Source organism: Anas platyrhynchos, chromosome 3 (genome assembly GCF_047663525.1).
Source record: "Anas platyrhynchos isolate ZD024472 breed Pekin duck chromosome 3, IASCAAS_PekinDuck_T2T, whole genome shotgun sequence".
Lineage (NCBI taxonomy): Eukaryota > Metazoa > Chordata > Aves > Anseriformes > Anatidae > Anas > Anas platyrhynchos.
In genome coordinates this window covers 75,485,499-75,491,866 of record NC_092589.1, presented here as the reverse complement: position 1 = coordinate 75,491,866, position 6,368 = coordinate 75,485,499, and the positions used below count along the sequence as shown (strand labels likewise).

At 37.7% G+C, this 6,368-nt stretch overlaps 1 long non-coding RNA gene across 4 annotated transcripts in view; it reads right to left on the bottom strand.

Annotated features, from left to right (window-relative positions):
• Positions 1 to 2,359: 2,359 nt before the first annotated feature.
• The window catches only part of LOC106019880 (uncharacterized), a 187,607-nt gene continuing 183,598 nt past the window's right edge, over positions 2,360 to 6,368 (bottom strand). For all 4 annotated transcript variants that reach the window (XR_011808448.1, XR_011808449.1, XR_011808447.1 and 1 more), the window contains one exon: positions 2,360 to 6,347. This is a non-coding gene — a long non-coding RNA (uncharacterized lncRNA). The remainder of the gene's footprint in view (positions 6,348 to 6,368) is intronic.

Genomic DNA, 6,368 nt, shown 5'->3' with positions numbered 1-6,368 from the left:
TATACATTTCTGAGTTTCCTTGCTTTTTTAATATTTTTTAATAGTATTATTATTTTTTAATTTCTCTTGTATCTGCATTCTAACAAGCTTCCATCCCTTCATCTGATTCTTACCCAATTCTCATTCAGGTGATTCACATCACATGTCAAAAGAATATGGCTTACATGCTTAGATGTAAGGCACTGAAAGGAGACACTGAAATTATTTTTCTTCATGAGTGCCACCATAGTATTTGTCATACAATGTTCTCAAATGACTTCATCCTTCAAGATTATAGATGGTGTTTAAAGTTGAAGAAATTAATTAAAACTCCCATAAACTGTCTAAATATAGCATAAATAAATCCCTTTCCTGGGTACTCAGCAGACATATTCCAAACACAATCTGAAAAGCTCCTCTCATCAAGCTTCTTTTATTATGCTGTAATGAAATCTGTTATTCATGTATTCATGCATATCATCTTCAGATTCACATTCATTTTCTCCACTAATAAAACACCAACATATCAACTATCAACACCAAAACACCAACTAGATCCTGATTTCTCAAGGACCACTCTCTGATGCAAAAATTGGCAACCTTCTGAGGGAAGCATAACAGACTGCATTTTTCTTTCTCAACTTAGACATGAAAATGGTTAAAGAGAAAACTCAGTGAGGACCAGAAGACACTGACCCTCAGAACCCACAGATGCCTTATAGACAATGTATCAGCCTTTCTGACAGGCCCAGGTAGCAGGAAATGTGATCACAATAGGAGTGAGCTGCTGCTGCCTTTCAGTGCTACATCATCCTAGATGTTGTGTCTTTTTCAGCCCTTTTATCTAGCATCTACCACTGGTCTTTATATAGTTTTGCTCTTTGATAAGTTGCTGATCCCTGATCCATTATAAATGGTTGCATTTTGTGACAAGTTAGATGCACTCTATTCTCAGCTGATAATCTCAGTTTCAATCTTTTCCATGGAATGAATCAACACTTTCTACCACTACAATTTAAAAGGAATCTTCTCTCCAGGATTTTGTATAAATGAGACATATCTCATAAAGAAGCAGGAAAACATACTATCAACCAAATCCAGATTGCACGTATATAGATACAGCCTTCGATTAATAAGGAATTACTTGCAAGAATATGGACCTTGGCCATTCTTTCCACTCAGGAAATGCTGAAAGAGTGAAACAGCATGAAAACTTTATAATACCACATTAGCAATTTCCCATTACATACTATTAGGAACTGTCATATTACCCTTGAGTCCAGCACAATCACGGATCTCCATTAACTTAGCAGAGGGGCTTTCTTCTCTCCCTGACATAACCACTAAACTACACAATACCACTCTTTCCTTCTGTCAGAATATGGCTCCATCAGATAAACCATCTGGCCTGAAATACTTTCCTTTCCTGTTCAAAATCCATTCCATATTCCACCCAGAAGAGTTTTTGAACACAAAAGGGCTATTCAGGCCTAGCTATTTATCTGGAAGAGCAGACGTCTATCAACTGCAGATAGACTCACAGCTGTGATGGTGTTCTGCAGAGAGTAATTTCCTACCCACAAGAGAAACTGTTTAATAAAAAGAAGAACCTATTCTCTGATACAGGAGGAAGGCTATATCACACAAGCACAAGGGTGTACTGTAAGTATGATTTCTCCTGCTATTTGTAAATCAGTGCCAGCTAATCTCAATCAGTTGGGGTCAGATTAACTTAAACAATTGCACATAATATTCACATCGTATTTCAGGGAAGGAAGTAGGTGAACTGTCACAGAGACTTCATCCTCCAAATTATTGATATAGACATTAGCTATAACTTACAGTACCACAGTATTAGTATATCATTTTAAGCAAGGTAAAGCTCTATGTTGCAAATGAATAATACTGGACCTCAGTTCAATAGGCGACCTTTGCATTAAAATTGCCAGGTGCACAAATCTCCATGTTTTCTCCATAAGAGCAAGAGAATCCTCTTCTTTCTTTCTTTTATACTAAATGTAATTCAATCATCTAGAAAAAAAAAATATAATAATAAAAATAAAAGTGAAAGAGTGCTGATAAAAGGCACATGAGTACAGAATCTGCAATAATTGCAGAAATTGCATTGCATATGACTTAATGAAAATTCTACTTTGAAACCATATATGAAATCCCAGATGACAGAAGACAAACCAATATCTGTAAGTACAGTAACTAAACAGCACAGTTATTTCCCTATTATTTTATTCTGTATCAAGGAGAAGATTGGACAATTTTTACTTTTATCTCAAGTCATTTTCACTTTCCAGTCTTTCTTGAAGCAAATAATCAAGCATTTCTCAATAAATGTTATTTATTTTAGCTCATATGAGAGGGAATTTGAATCACACAAGGGAATCACACAACAGTATGAATGCGGCATTGTAGAGTGCTATCATGTTCTTATTTACATACATATTTACAGTACATCACTTATCAATTATTGTTTCTCTTCTTTAAAGAATGTTATCAATAGAGAACCCCATGCTAGGTAATTCAACATCTAGCTGCCACTGGGCTCAGTGAGAAGCTAGAGAAGAGGAGCCATAAAGTCAAGAATCCACATATCATCACTAGCTGAAAAATTAAGCTAAGGATTAAGTAAAGCCACAGGCATACTCTGGAGCTTGCTGAGATCAGAAGAGCAGGTAAAAAGCCTTCTGAGTCCTGGTCTTCCTAGCCACTGGTTGACTTTCATTAGCTGCAGTAGAAGCTGAGTGCCAAGTACACAGAGCAAGTGCAAGTGGCCTCCAGTAACCCTATAGCCCTTCAGCCACATTGCTGCTCTTGGTTAGATTAGAAACTATTGAAAGATTACCAGTTATGGGTTACTGAATTTAGTTCTGGCTTCTTCACTGAAATAATCCCCTGTAACAATAAAGCAACACGATTGTGGACAGGAACCAGTCACTGTCAGAGTCCCTGTGTTTGCCTACAGATAATATGTTTGTGAAAAGCAAAAAAGCAAAATCCATTCCTGTTGGCTTAGGGACACAATATGGCAGCGTAAATACAAGCTGGGTAGGAAAACGTTCAATATTGCTTTGTGGTTTAGGTCATTAGTTCCAATCCATTTAAGTTCATGGGATGGTCTCTTTCCAGAAAATGTTCAGGAACTCCCTCCCGCCACCCTCCCTACCCCAAATACCCCCCACACACTTTTTTTTCTAGTACATATGCCATTAGTAAGACAGCATATACTGAAAAAATGTAGTGACAATCTCTAAGTGATTTATGGTGGCCCAGAAATAAGAGATGCTTGTTTTTAGACCATCTTATAAATGTTATATACAATATAAGACTTTTTATATATCATTTGGAGCATATGAGCTCAGATTTTTTGCTCTTTTCCTTAAAACAAGATGTACACCTTTTCATGTGTGTTAATTTCATTATAGATTTTTTTTCTCTTTCCAAGAAACAAATGTTCTCCATCTCAGCCTTTATTCTCCTTTAGGAAAACAGTGAATTATTTACTTCTACCTTTTATTTTTGCTGCCTGTTATGCCTTTTTTTTTTTTCTCGCAACACAAAGATTCCCTCCTGAGCTTCCAGGATTCCTGTCTTTCAGGCACCATCTTCTGCTACTGCAGTGTTTATTTTTTACAGTAAAATAAATATAAGATGGTGGCTTTCACATGACCATTCCCACCTTGATAATCCAAGCACTACAGTTAGATTCATGGATCAATGTCTGACTTTTCCCTGCTGATGTTGAGTCTTTGTAATCTGGTTTTATTGTGGAATTCAGAGGATTTTTTTCAATTACTGTGGATTTTTTTAAGATGGGGGAGGGTTCATTAATTCATGGAATCAGTTGGTAACCTACTCCCAGCACTGTTTCAGGCCATATGCTTTTATGTATCTCGCCTTACACTCCCTTTGTCAGTTTAAGACTGGACTACAAAGCTCTAACTCTTACTTGTGGCAGCAGTGGCAGTACTATTAGCTTTAATGAGACTGCCCATGCAAATAATCATTTGCTACTGATGTTAGGAAGTTGCTAAGAAGTAAGTGGGTTCAAATGCACATGCTCAGTCTGCAAAATCAATGGGAGAAGGATGAAAGGCATCTGCCAGCATTCTGGGTGCTCAGCAAAGTAATCTGAAGCTGGATCTCAACATGATTTTGATGTCTATATATACTACAGAACACTACAATGTCTATGACTTGCATCAAGCTGACAGTCTCCCTGCCTGAGGAATCTCTGAATAGTATAATAAGATACATATTTTGTGTTGCTATTTACCATTGAAATAGCATATATCTTTTATATGCTTCAACTCCCTGGAATGAGAGGTAATAAAATCATTAAGATGAGACTCTGGGCAACTTCCAGAAGTGGAGTATGTTATACATGACAACAGGAGTAAAAGGCTAAAATGAGAGTTGCTGTAACTCATGCAGCAAGAAAGCAGAGGTTTCTAGTGCAGCAGGGAAGCTGAAGGGAGCACTTAAGGTATAGCAAGCTTCTCTATATGAGTAATGCTGAAATAGCTGCATGGTACCTCAGTGATGCATATATTGAGCTGCCAGCATAAACTATGGTGGAATCGACCTTTTCAATCTATATATCATTTTCAAGGCACAGAGAAATAATAATTATGTCAAGCATTAATCTGCAGTCTGAGCATTTTATTAAATGTAAAGCTGTTGAATTAAAATAATAATCAATGCAAACTTTTATTTTTTAGAAGTATTATTGAAAAACTTTCCACTATAGGGCATCCTGGAGGTCATTTCTCGAAGGAAACCTTAAAACTGGTAGGGGTCATGACTATCATAACTGCCTACTCACCTGGGAGCAGACCAAATCACCATGGTGCTATTGACAGCATCCTCTGTGGCTGCATGCAGGCCAGCACAGCCCCAGCTGCTTCCAACATTCTCCATTGTAGGTTCAGCATCTCATACTTTCCATTAAAAGCTGCTATTTTTAGGTAGGAGATCAAATGCTCTTTGCACTTGTTTTAAGGAAAAACATTCAATACAGACAATCTGAAAACAGAGCTGAAACTCTAATACACTGTAAGCCTTCCATCACTTGTACAAGCTTAAATAGCATAGCTATTGGAAAGGACATGGTATTCGTTGTTGTTCCTCCCCCCACACTACTCCCCTCCTCCTTCCCCTGACTACAGACAGACAAAAATTTGGAAAATAAACAGCTTATGCAGGTGACAATATGATTTATAAATACAAGGGGCAAGGGAAAAGCATTCAAAAAAACAATATACAGATTTTTCCAGTGGGTACACAGTTCAAAAAGTGCCTGTGCCATATGGAACATTGATGATTTATAACCTGGGGACTTCAAGCTTGCTAAATGTACAAAACTATTCCCAGAATATTTATTAAAAAGAAGAGCAGTTCCCTTGCAGAATAGCATTCAGTATACTAATTTCCATGTTTAAACAGAAGATCAGAGAAAAAAAGTAAATCTATAACTTAAAGGAGCAATCATTGTTTATTTGTTCTTAGCAATGTGCTTTAACACTGCAATTTATCCTTATTTATTTATTTTCTTTGCACTCTAGCTTGCAAGCACAGAAGATGTCAAGTAGTATTAGCAAAGAATCGAAGGTCACAGGCTGCCGCTGGCTACTGTGGCGTGAAGCTGACACTCAGTCAGCTGGGTGCAGTGTGCTGCCTTGCTGATGTATGGAAGCTCCTACAGTGCAGAGTGAAGAGCCAAAAGCACCGGGCATGGCTGCATTGCACACAAAATGTGCTATAAAGACACAGAGAAAAAATGATTCAGTACACATGAAACGTGGACTTTGTAGGATTAAAGTCAAGGAGACTAAGTTCTCTGAAACTGGGTCTGTAGTGGCCCTGACCCGTTTACCTCTTGTACTCAGACATGTAATTTGAGCATGGCCCCTGCTGTCCCTTACACGGGGAGAGCTGATCGCCAAGGCAGACATTATAGAGTAAGACTGCTTGTCAAATGAAAGATGGCTTCTCAGATACTACCAGTACTGTCGTCCTCAACGCCATTAAAAATATGCTGGAGTGCTATTGATACAGAAGCCATTAACATTCTTTGCAATTACATTATTGGTACTCTGCTAGTCATTTTGTACTTATTATGCCTACTAATACTGAAGTTATGAAACACTTATTGAATGGCTGTAAACAGCTGGGGAAGGAAAAAAATGGACAGGGAGAATGGGTGAAGTTAGGTCGAAATTAAGAACTGCATGGGCTCTAGTAACATCATGAGTGTCTGGTTCTTGCATTTCAGGAACTGACGGTGGTGAATCTTGGTCTTTATGTGGGGCACCATTCAGTGTAATTCAGTGTAGAAAGACTTATAGGATTGCAATCTAAATAACAGAGAAAAAAAA